The sequence below is a fragment of the Notolabrus celidotus genome, chromosome 9 (genome assembly GCF_009762535.1).
Source record: "Notolabrus celidotus isolate fNotCel1 chromosome 9, fNotCel1.pri, whole genome shotgun sequence".
NCBI classification, from domain to species: domain Eukaryota; kingdom Metazoa; phylum Chordata; class Actinopteri; order Labriformes; family Labridae; genus Notolabrus; species Notolabrus celidotus.
Window position 1 is genome coordinate 30,422,092 of NC_048280.1, and position 12,988 is coordinate 30,435,079.

At 45.5% G+C, this 12,988-nt stretch overlaps 1 protein-coding gene across 2 annotated transcripts in view; it reads left to right on the forward strand.

Moving 5' to 3' along the window:
* tet3 (tet methylcytosine dioxygenase 3) overlaps positions 1-12,988 on the forward strand; it is a 52,907-nt gene that overhangs the window by 14,934 nt on the left and 24,985 nt on the right. Inside the window, exons 1-2 of one of the 2 annotated variants that reach the window (XM_034692907.1) lie at positions 3,049-3,365; positions 4,067-4,126. The exons of the other annotated variant lie outside the window; for it this stretch is intronic. The gene's annotated coding sequence lies outside the window, so the exon portion shown is untranslated. Of the gene's footprint in view, positions 1-3,048; positions 3,366-4,066; positions 4,127-12,988 lie in introns of those variants that run through there. 2 annotated transcript variants of the gene reach the window in all.

The following is a 12,988-nucleotide window of genomic DNA, read 5'->3' on the forward strand; positions in this document are numbered from 1 at the left end:
TGGTGAGAACAATCAGTCAAGCACAAGAAAAACAAGAACTCCATGAAGCTTTCCTCCATAAACAGCTCTTAAGCAAGCATCCATCCATTGATCAATATCCCTCCCCCACATCCCTTCATCTCCGCCCTCTGACCTCTGTGTGGATGTAGCAGCTGAGTTCCTTATTGCCTGGCAACCACTTCCTCCATCTTCTCCTGCGACAACTGCTCTTTAGCTCAGTGCTGTGCAATGATACAATAATATTATAAGAGGATGTTAGAACCAGTTCAGAGTAAACACTACTGTCAGATTGAATGCAATCTGACATGTACAAAATCACAGAAATAAAAAAGGCTACAACATGTATAGTACGCCTTTACATCAGAGATCAGCACAATCAATAAGTGATTGATTCATGTGCTTGAAGAGTTTCCTTTTCAGCTACACACCTGAGGACAGGGTTCTTAAGTGTCCATGAATGTGTTACAGGGGAGAGTAGGTGTCAGAGTGATGTGCTTTGCTTCAGTCAGTGTAAAAAGGAGGACACGCTTCCTTAATTAGAATCATTAATTAGCCTGATCCATCTAATGTCAATCAAACTGCACCAATGACCGAATCGTCACAGGTCCCACTGACTGCAAACTACGAAAACTTTTTGCAGCTTCCTTCATCTGTGATTGCGTACATGGTTTGTCTAGTTGTTGCCAGTTTGAGATCTTCTGAATGTCCAACAAAATAAGTGCAGGGAACCACAACAGACGAGACATTTGTGAATGAAATGAGGTTGACTGAAAGCATGTGTGTGTGTTGGGATTATGACGCTGTCTAGTGGTAGATAGGATTTGCGTCTGTGTGATTAGTGTCTGCCCGGCTTGAAGAGGAGCAAAGGTTTTTACGGAATGAGAGATGTGTGAGGTTACAGCTTCCCTCCAATTCCACATCAGATTATTTTGCATTAGATGTTTCCAACAAACCTCCCGTGGCACACAATGTCTGGTCTGTGAATCAGCCTGAGAAATGAGATAGGCACAGATTCTTGTCCTACCATTACCACTCCCTCTGCAGTCATCAACCTGTTATACTTCTGCCTATAATAAGAAGTTCTGAGTATTGAGCGTGTTCTTGTTCCAGTTTTTGAACCAGATGTCGCTACAGTCTCTCTAACTCTTACTGCAGCTTTAAATCAAACGCTTGCCCTGTGACAACAATGTACCGGAGACTGCGGCTTTTAGCACTACGTCTACCGGTTCACCTGTTACAATCCACATCCATGCCAAGCAGTGGTTCTTGCTGTCCAGCTTACCACAAACACGCCTCTTCTCACACATAAACACACACACACACACATACTCTCGTAGAAACGCACGTGGCCTGTCTGACGTCAGGAGAGGGGATTTCCCAAGCCTTATAAGAGCGTCAGACCAACTCTACAAATGCTGTGTCACTGTGTGGCTGCCTCACTTCACAACGCCACAGCTCCCTCTCCCTTCTCGATTCTCTCTCTGTGTCTCCGTCTGCTTCTCGCTGTCTGTCCCTTTCGTCTGAATCCGCAGTGTCTTCGCCAGCCTGCCTGAACTTTCGCTGACTTTGTCTCGTCTTCTGGCGGTTACTAATCCAGCAGCCCTTTTCCCTCTCTGGCACGTTTTAACTGTTTTTCATATCTGACTTGGCAGACTTCAGTGCAGGACTAGATGTTTTGGGTGTGTTTTGTCAATTTTCAAAAGTTGATCAGAGACGGTTTTGAAAGAGAAATGCATGGAGTCAGCGATACTCGGCTGCTCATTTGGACGAAGCTTATTTCCTCCTGTCTTTCGTGGTTGTGTTCAGCACTCTGGCGTGAGTGTGCGCAGGTGTCTGTTTAAAAAGATACGAGCTGGAGGTGATCTTTCACTCTCAGAGTGTAAACATCATGAGCTCAGGCTCCATATATATGTTTGGTTTGTCACACTTGCACTCTGTGTGTAAAGAAAACGGCAGCTTTCTCTTACACACCTTTGTTCGCCTTTGTGCGACTTTAATAGCTAACCTATTCTTGTAGCTGAACTCAGTGACCGCTGATGATTTGTTATCAGCATGATAGTTTTGTTGTCGGGCACCTCTCTTATATAATCACAGTATCAGTAGCAACGTGCTTGTTTTCAGAGTCTTCACTTGCTTTGAGTCAGCATGTTGGGCTTTGCTGTGTAATTGTGCATTTTGCCTGTCAGATGGGGGGTTGTGAGGCAGCTTGAGAGGGTCTATGTGTGCACGCACTGCAGTCCAGTCCATTTATTGCAGGCAGCCCTGACACAGATGGTGCTCAGCGATACCACATACCAGAGGCATTGTTTAGGGAAGGCGAGTTCGAGGAGATAATTGACAGGCATATAGAGGACCCATCCCCCCGCCTTGACACACACACACACACACACACACACACACACCTCCCATCCACCTTCACTCTGTCTCTTTATGTCAGCTTTTGATTCTGCTGCACACACATGCACAAACACACACTCACAGACCCTTTCTCTTATTATTTTAACCTCCTCTTTACACTAGCTCTCTCTCTCCTTTTCTCTCTCTCTCTCTCTCTCTCTCTCTCTCTCTCTCTCTCTCTCTCTCTCTCTCTCACTCTCTCTCACACACACACATGCACACACCGCCCTCACTTGCTCTCCTTCAATTTCACCCTAGCAGCAGAGCCCAGCCCGGCCTCTGATTGGTGGACGGACTGCCTTTGTGTGCTATCTGTAGCGTGACGTCTCTCTGGCAAGATGTGTGTGTGTGTTTGTGTGCGTGTGTACATTTGCTCATGAGTGTGTATGTTTAAAGAGAGAGAGAGGGGGAGGGGTGGCTGAGGGGGCTCCCACATCATGTGTGCAGAAGGAGAAGGAAAAAAAAGAGTGTGTGGAAGGAGTGATAGCGATCACAGAGACAAAAAAAATCCCTCTCGCGTGTGTATGTGTATGTGTGTGTGTTTGAGTGTGTGTGCGGTAAACCTATTGGCATACTAGCTGTAGAGAAAGAGAGAGAGGGAGGAGGGTAGAGCAAGAGCACAAGCGACAGAGAGAGAGAGAGAGAGAGAGAGAGAGAGAGGGAGGGAGGGAGAGAGAACGTGCGTACGAGGGCTCATGTAAAACCAGATTAAAAACACAAGATGGCTTCCTGAATGGGCTGCTGGAACACAGACGAGAGAGAGAGAGAGAGAGAGAGAGAGAGAGAGAGAGAGAGAGAGAGAGAGAGAGAGACCGAGAAAGAAGAAGAGTGGAGAGGTAGAGAGAGAGAAAGAGAGAAGAAAGGAATAGAGGGATAGAGGTGAAGACGAGAGGGAGACCGAGTCTTCTGATGGGGATTCGGCCAGTGGACGAAGGAGTTCAAACTAAGGCAGCCCAGAGGCTTGGAGGGTAAATATTCATCACTCCAGACTATTTTAGAATTGATAGGTGGGCAGGTTTGGGGGGGTTTGGGGGGGATGAGGTTGGCGGGACTGGGGAACAGCTCGAGACAAAACACACAATTTAACACAGAGACACCCAACACTATGTAGACAAGGGGAGCAGGCTGTGCCAAGAAAGAAGATGCTGTTATTTCAAAACCATAAGCCCTACTTTGATGAAGCGGTTCAGATTATTCCATCTTAATCTCTGCAATCTGACACTCGTGCACCTTCATCATATTCACCTCTCTACCTGCTGGGCTGTGCAGAATAGTCAAATGCATGTATTCATTAGGATGTGTCATGTTGGGATACAGACATTACATAATTCTATAATTGAAATTGAATCTGGCTGGCTGTCTCTGATTCTCTGTCCCAGCAGTAGAGGGAAGTGCCGGCTCGCTCTTAGAGCACAAATCAAAGAATAGGGATGCGTGTTGCTCGTCAGCCTTTTATCGTTTTCAGAGGATGACAGCAAAGATGAGGAGATTGAGTGTGAAAAGAAATGCATGTTGGACCAGGTAGTCTTACTGTCCCTCATGACAAGTGTTTCTGAGCGCGCCGTTGTCGCATTATTCTATTGATTGTTATTCTCCCCCCCTCCCATCTCTCTCTCTCTCCGTCTCCTTCTCACTCCCCCCTCTCTTGTTCTGTTGAATGGCTGTAAAGGTGGAATATTTTGAAGACTACAGTCGAGGCTGCTTGGGAGACAGTGAAGTGGCAGCTGAGGTAAGAGAGGGCAGTGGGTTTATGTTGGCCAGCTGTGGTGTGTATGTGTGTCATCTCTGTCATCTGGCCTAATCTCTGTTCATGTTGCAGCTGTTGGTACAAACATTGGGATGCTCTTAAATGGAGTAAATAAGGTGGTTGTTAAACAATGCGACCTGTTCTTCCATTCTTTAGGTGTGTCAGTCCACACGTGTTGTCCCAAATGAAAACACACTGTTAGTCTTACCTGTATATGTGTGTATGTATGTGTGTGTGTAAGTGGTTTTGGGAGTTGGCAACTCTTACACCAGAAAGGCTTGTCCTCATCTCAGCTGTGTCGCTGGGATGTCATTTGACTGTTTGCTGCTCTTCCTTTCAAAAACTTGAGCTCATTTCATTTTCCACGATATCACCGCGGGGTGGAATGAGGGTGTTTTAGACACCTTTAAACATCCAACCTGCCTTTCGAGTCGCCATGCTCGGATGCTGATTATTTTCAATCGCTACCACTTTTCTCGAGCTGCAGTGAGCTATGCGCCTCAGAGATGAAGTGGCGGCGTCCTCAGTTTAAAGCGTCCCACGCTGCCCGCTGATTGGTGCCAGAGCCAGCATGTGTAGATACAAGAGACCAAGGAGAGGAGGAGGGAGGAGAAGGGAGGAGGAACTCTACGCACTGGCTCAGGAGCCAGAGGGGGGCCGTCCTTCTTCTCCTAGGTTCTGGAGTCAAATGAGGTAAAGGGAGTAAAAGTTAGTGGGTCACGCATGCGTACGTGTTTGATTGTCGGCGTAGTAACCTGTGGCGTCTGGCCGCTGAGAGCTGCTGTTCTACAACAATCCGAGTCGGGGCACGCTTGTGGGTTTATGTGGAAAGGAAGTCAGAGCAGAGAGGCTTCCTGGAGGAAGGATTTATTGAGCACCGAGCGAGCTGTTGGAGGAGTTTTTAGAATAAGCGATGTTACCTCACAGTGTCGGGAAGATCTCTTTGATTTAGCAGCCGTCAAACACACGGTGAAGCGTGGTGTTGTGAACGTGCAGTGTGAAAGCATGGAAAGTCATGACTCATGGCAGAAACTTGCGTCACTGCTGTGATTTGAAATATAGGTTAGTCAATGAGTTTCAAATGTCATGAATGGGCTCTACAGACATATTCCAGCTTAACCCTAAACCTGCTGTAATCCTCATCCATGCGTAGACAGTCTCTTTATCTGCAAGGTATATGTGACCATCTGCTCTGCAGGGAGAACACTTGCGAGCTGTCTGTTGTGAGACGACTGTTGAAAAAGTCTGCCTCTGTGGCTCTCCCGGGATCCTGTTTGTAAAGGGTCATGGTTACTGTGTGTGTCCTTGGTGGAGTGTTTATCTCACTATGATCTTGTTTCCTTGTCAAACATTTCCCTGGTTACACAAAGACAACACAGTCTACACCCAACAAGCTGAGGGCACTATTTCTGTGGAGTTAAATAAGCAGTTATGCAGCATGGTGAGGTATTTTGAGGACCCACAAGAAGACAAAAACAGGATATTGGAACATAAAAACACCATGCAACAGGAGACGTGGTTAAAAGAAAGTCGGGCGGCATGCTGAATCATTTATTTCAGTTTTACAGCACCGAGTTTGTTTTGCAGTTTACTTTGCTATTCAGGAAGCAGGACTGAACCAAGAGTTTACCACAGCAGGTTACAAGAGAGACAGACAGCACTCGCGTGATTCGGTTTTTCCACGCCCATACAGGATTTCCTCTTTATAAACGAGAAGAGGTTCATGCAGCACAGTGGTGGGAAAAAAGAGTCAAAGCAGACGAGAAGCACTCAAACCGCTGAGTGCGTGACAGCAGATGGAACATTAGTTAATCATATGTTTAGCCTCGTGTGGAATCCCAAGTCTGGTTTGCAAAGGGTTAACTCTGACCTAGTTTCCGTGGCAACACTGAATGTCTGATGACATCATTGCTTTAAATTTAGCTCAAGTCCGGCATCCAGAGCTGGTCATGTGATCTAGTAGCCTGCACCATGTGTGTGTGTGTATATGAGTAGTAGGTGGTGTGATGTATAGTGAGGAGTCAGGAGGTGGAGGGTTTGACATCACCTCTTCCACTCAGGGTCGGATTACTATGAATTTACCGCTCTGAGGTTTCCACTCAGCGGCTCTGTCTCTCATGTGAACACAACTACTGTAATGATGCAATGGTTCAGGGTCTAGATGTTCAAGTCATGCTGTCTTTGTCTCGCTTTGTTCTTCACTTCAACTCACATATTAAGAATTAAAGACACATCCTACTCTCCTTTAATAATGAATAAGGATTCAAGATTGAAGATCTCTTGCGGAATCAAACAACACAATATAATGTGATCTGTTACCAGTGGTGTGTTTACATTTGTTTCAAAGCATATCTCGCTATAACGTTTTCTTTCTGTCACTACACATCTTTGTGTTTTCCCCAATCTGAAATACAACACCACCAAAAGTAAAAACTAGACATGACTGAACAAATATTTAACAGTCTAGACGACCCAACATGTGCTCCTAGCTGTGAACTGGGTATTATTTACATACTGCCCCGTTAGCTTTAAAGTAATGATCATAGGAATTAAGCTCAAGGTGAACCATTGTGTGCGACTAAAAGGTGACTCACCACGTTTGCCTGTTTGAAGTTTCTGCATCCCTGCATGCAAACCCTGGTAGAGTCGACTGCTTTATCTACAGTTCATAATGTGTAGAAGTGACTCAGGATTTCTTTCAAGGTGTGTGGGTGAGATTCTGACGGCGTCATAACCTTTAGCTAAAATACCCTGGTTTCACTATATCGCGGTTTTGCAATCACAGCTCTAAAATGTGTCACTGGGAGTAAAAAGCACCTTCTTTTCCATTGATCACAATTCATTCTATTTACAAACAACATATTTGGAACATTAGTCAACATGTCTGTTAATTGTAAATAATACAATTGATGAACAGATTTTATTGAGAAACTCACACACTATTAATACTACCATAAATCATTTTATTTCAACGCTGTTAATCAATGTTGAAGCACAAAGAAGAGTACCAAAAACTGGTCTCTCTGTCTCTTTGATTGTCATCTGACAGGCATCTATTTTCCTGGCTACCTGAGTGATAAGTCCCGACCCATCTAGTTTATGATTAGTTTGCTGAAGCTGCAATACCAGCACCTTGTTGAACAGTCCAAATGGGGTCCAATAGACAGTTTAATACCATAGACTGTATGAATAATGGACGTAGTATTCGTGACGTCACCCATCTGTTCCTGAGCGCTGTTTTGAAGTGAATTGTCTGCGGCAGCCATATTGGAAATGCTGAACTCAACCAGGCATAGTGACATAAAGAGGCTGTGCTTGAGCCTCCTAGCCAACAGCTATGTGTTCCCGCCTGTCAGTCAAGTCAGTCATGTCCTTATTTGGGGAAAACTCATAATCTTAATATCTTCTGAACCGTCGCATTAGAAAAATATTCACCCACCGTACAGTGTGTGCTGATAGAGAAATTAGCAACTTAGACCGAAGCCGTTTTTTGAACGCGGCTGTAAACATGTTTATTAATGCTGCAAAGATCGTCTTTTTTGAATTGGTGTGTATGTGGTTTCCGGTGTTTTTGCAGCTAGCCTCAAGTGGGTTCTCGATGAATTGCAGTTTATAACACTTACGCATGGGCTTCATATTTGGAGACCGGAGGTTTCCGCTTGTTTAATACATGGATATAGCTTAAGTGATGTCACCTGTTGGTTTCTGAAGCAGAGTTTTGAAGCCTATCATCAAAGCACGCCATGTTGGAGAAGCCTGACTTTGGTCGAAGAGCTAGAGTTGAGGCAAGCCTTAAGCCTCTTAACTTACAGCAACTGTGTGCCCACCTGTCAGTCAAGTCAGCTGTGCCTCTAATATAGCAAAACTTGTATCCTCTATATCCTCTAAACTCAGGAATAATAAAAGTATTCACCCCTGTACAGTGTGTGCCGATTGAGACATGAGCTATTCAGACTAAAATCATTTTTAAACCAGGCTGTTGGGAGGATTATTTTGGCTGTAAATATTTCGTTTTTTGGAAAACTAAAGTGCTTCTGGAGCCAGCCCCAGGTGGACACTTGAGGAACTGCTGTTTTTAAATTTCCATATTGTACTGCACTGACAGCAAATATTAGTGGTTTTGAAACTGTGACTTTTTCAAACCTTGACATCTGTACCTGCCCATGCCTCGGGGTGACATTACTTTTTTCTCACACAGAAAGCCATGGGACTTTGTTTATAAAAACATTGCACCTTGTAAATCCTCATTGGATTCCATGTGACATTTTAATGTTTATAGTCACTAAAGATTGCCAAACATCCAGGCAGTCATATATTTTTGATAAGCTCTGTTGTCATGACCCGTCTCACTCTACTGGCAGTTATCAGATTTAGTATCTGCTCTCTCCGTCCTGCTGCACTGCTCACAGTCCTGCAGTGAATGTGGCCTAACTCAGTCTGCTCTGAGTCCTGAGCTGGATCGATACCCTGCATGGCACGAGGAGCTGTGCCTGGTGGCTGGTTGGCATCGTTGGTGGTATCTGTGTCTCATGTCGGAGGGAGGTTGTCAGCCGCCTGGTGCCGCAGTTAATAAAAAATGAATGGAGAGAGAAGGGGGAGGAGCCCTCAGCTGTTGCTCGAGCTCTTTAACTCTCACCTCTCTGGCGGCTGCTCCACTGCTCCCACTGGGCAAGCAGTTTATACAATCCTGAATCCCACTGCTGCCCGACGCTGCCAGGTTTTATGTAATGCAGCACCACAGCAGTTGGAGTTTTCATCAGGCTGTTGAATCAAACACATTAAAGTATTGATTCCTGAAATAAGGGTAATATAATGATGTGATATTATTTAAGGTTGATCTGTCCAAAAGATGGCCAAGACAAGGAAAAGGATCTTCCCTTGTAGTGTCTCCAAAATGCATGAAAAGTACTGCTTCCTACAAAACATCTCAGTAAAAAGACAAACACTGCCCTGCGTTATCTTTTGGATTATTCCCTTTTATCTAAGTGATGATAGATTTTCACCTGGGCTGTATCCTTGATGATTTCATGGTGACATGCTTTCATGGTGCGCAACCGTGTACTGGCCCTTTAAGCCCGACCATGCCTGACTTGAACATATGGGAAGCTAATCTTAGCCCAAGTCCTGTGAGAGACAACGCTGGCAACCAGCCACCGTGCAGTGCTAAGAAAGGCTTTTCTTCTTTCTCTTTATGTTTTCTCTGAGTTTCAGAATCCACTGCCTGATGTTGTCTCACAGAAACACTGAGACTGTCACGTCTCTCAAATGAATACATTTCTCTTGTGCCTGAAATGACTGCATTCAGATTACATCATTGTCCAATCGGATTTGATGGCTCAGCTCTTTTTTACGACTTGGCTGACATTAGTCTGGCTGCTCGGACTACACAGTATTCTTTCATTATTTTTGAACCACTTTCATGTTGCTTGTGTTTCATCATCTCCCCTCTATTGTCCCCTCACACCTCACACTGAACATATTCTGTTCATTGATTACGTCCCTCTCCTTCTTTCATGTCCCAGACCTTGTGCACAAAGAGCTGCCTCTTAAAAACAGCGCCCCCCCCCCCACTTTCCTCCTCCTCATTATTTTTTTGTGACTCCACCCTGCCCAGCAGCCCCCCACCCATCCCCACCTTTCTTTTTTTCCCCCCCTCTCTCTCTCTCCTCCCTCCAAAACCTCTCCTCCCTTTCTCTTTGTGAGGAATGGTGAGGAGGGGTTGTGGGGGGTAGGCCTTCACCAGCTGGGCTATTCGTGCCGACCTGCACGTGCCGAAAGTCAGGAGGTATGAGTCAGGCTGGTTACTCTATACTCAGTACTACGTTCTACACCCAAACACACCCTGAACATAACACCATCCTGCCTGGGAGCATATTGGTAAGGGGGGTGGGGTGGGGGGGGTGGCACTGAAAACAAAGACAAAGAGAGGAAACCAACCAAAAACAGACAGATGCAATGACAAGTTGATGCCTTAAATATGACAAATATGTTAACTGTCTGTTAATTATGCACCAAGAAGGAAACCTACAGTGCATACACAAATAGAAGTGTGTTCTGCAGGCTTCACAGAGAGTGTGCAGCACAATCAGTCAGTTCAAAGCCTTTATCTTTTCCTGATATTAATGATTTGTAAAACAAATAACGCTCTGTGGCTGCTCTGTTCCTAAAAAGACAACACGAGTCAAAAGTAATCATAAACTAATCCTCATAATAACAGCTTCCAGAGAGAAATAACCATTTTTATGTTTAACCAGGCTGAAGCACTTTGTGTTGCCTCTCTTTGCTCAGTGCAGTTCTCCAGCCTTTCGCCCTGCCCACCAATAAACCCAGTGACCCCAGAGAACAATCCAATACTGTATGCATACTAGCATGCATGTGTGTGGGGGGGGGAAAAAATCTTTAAAGCGTGCCTCTGCATTTGTTGCCGGTGTGTGCATGTGATGAGAAACAGGCGTGTTTGATGGTGGCGTGTGTGTGTGTGAGGAGGGGTTGGGTGGGCAGGAAAAGTGAAAGACAGTTAAGATAAAGGGACAGGGAGAGAAGAAAGAGGGAGAGGGGGAAGGAGGGAGTCACAGAGTGTGTCAGATCGGATGACCTTGATGCTATTAGACTGCAGGGCTATATGGGTTGGGGGTGCAGTGGAGGTAGATGGAGGGAGCAGTGGTGGAGGGAGGTGGAGTCGACTGACAGAAAGAGACGGTAGGAGGGGGAAAGATCCTCACGTCATGACCCTGATGCTCATGTGTGCTCTTAACCCTGAATCCTCCCGGCTTTGAGGCAATGTAGGTGTAGAAACAGCTGAATGATTTCTTTGAAAGCCCTTTCTCCCGTGGTGCCCTTGCAAAAGAACAAATTGTTCTTTATTGACATCTTTGTACCTCAAACACACAAACCTCCCACTATTGATGTGCCGGAAAATGTTTAAAAGCTCATTTCAGCGTGTGAGGGTTTCATGTCAGGACTTTGTTGAAAAGATGAGAGAAAGATGACTCAGGCTTAGTCATGCAAGCTAACCCAACACACAACGCTGAGGAACGGACTTTTGTTGTCAGTCATCCCTCCTACAACCGAGACCTTTCCTCTGTGCTGCTGAGAAACAGAGTGCGAGAGACAGAAAAGTGAGAGGGATGGATAGAGAGAGAGAGAGAGAGAGAGAGGAGGGCGTGAAACAACTCATTTGAAGGATAATTTGACTCGATTAGAGACATAGCGATCAATGTGAGATTAGGAGCCTCTGTTGTACGAGCCTCATTCTCTCAATGCCGGGTTACAGCAGGTTTACCGTAAGTGTGCACCGGACTGATTCATGTTTCATTTCATCTCATCACTGAAAGGTTTCTGTTGTTGTACTTTCCAGCGTCTTGAGGTAGTGTTATGTGAAAGGAACACAGAGGATCTAAAGGGGCACTGGCTGCCTTCCAGTTATAATGTAATCCATCACATTGGTGTGTTATCTAGTTGAAAAGTAACCCTTTGAGTTCAGGAGGTGATCTCAGGACAGCTCTCAGCACTGTGGAGCTGACTGTGTATATCTTCTACTTCATGACAGAGACAGAGACATGAGTGTTTTTCAACCTTAACTCTCTAGTAAATCTCTTTCTTCTATTCAGGCAGATTATTGATGGAGTCAGAAGTTACATAGAGCATAGTTTTACATGAGGTGACACTTGCTTTGTGCTCCATGTTTTGAGTCATCAAGGGGCACGTGCGTTTGAATCAAATGTTCCGTCTTTTACTCGCCTGTACCTTCACTTTCAAAGGGTTCAACTTCTGCTTCTGAATCGACTGTTGTGGAGGTTCCTTTTTTCAAGCTTGGGTCACATCATACTTCTTGTTTCACTCAGAGGAGTACGAGGACGAGCTCACTCAGCTTGTGCTTTTACCACAGTGAGTTATCTGCTGTTATTTTACGTCACAAGTACGGCTTCTTCTCATCTAAAACAACGCTTTGAATCAGTCTTGTGATGTCTCTTGTTTATGCTCTGTTAGTGATGGCTGCGGGCTGTACTCTGAGTTTTTAACAACATTGATGTCAGTTTGTGCATCGCAGCCTGTATAACTTTAGGAATCACATTATGAAAGAGGCAGTGTTAGAGGAAAGAGAAAGCCTGTTGTGTTCAGCAGCTCTCTCTCTCTCTCTCTCTCTCTCTCTCTCTCTCTCTCTCTCTCTCTCTCTCTCTCTCTCTCTCTAAAGAACTGTGTGTGGAGAACATGTGATTCAGGGGTTAAGTCAGGGCTCGAGCTCGAATGCTGTGTCATTGCAGCCGGGGGAGGAAGCGAGGAGAAGTGAGTCGGGAAATGAAAGAGCGTGTTTTGGAGTGTCCGTTGGTGTGTGGTGTTGGCGAGAGCAGAGAGTGGGCACATTGTGTCATCCGACCGAGCGGTGAAGGCAAACAACCTGGTGGGAGACACTTATGATGGTGATGTTGATGATGACGATGCAGCTACGTCACCGCCACATGTGTTTCCTACCTCTCTTGCTCTCCCTCTTGCTCATTGGCAATCCCCGGTCACATGACCTAATGCTCTACTTCTCCTCTCCTTCCCTTAGACAGCTTAGGCTGCGCTGTGTTTCTCTTTGGGATTGACGCTCATCTGTGTGTATACGAATATGTGTGGCAACAGAGAGACGGACAGTGTTCAATTTACAGGGCCGGAGAGCGGCTGCGTCAGACTGTGTTGGAGCGGTAATGCAATAAGCTATGCTAGAAGAGGGGAAAGCTTAGGAAACAAAACAGAGACGAACCGAGAGAGGGAGGCAGAGGCAGTTTGACAAAGCCAGAGAAAATGAGAGATCAAGAGAGAGAAGGAGAAACAGAGGAAAGTCAAAGTAAGGGAGGCAGG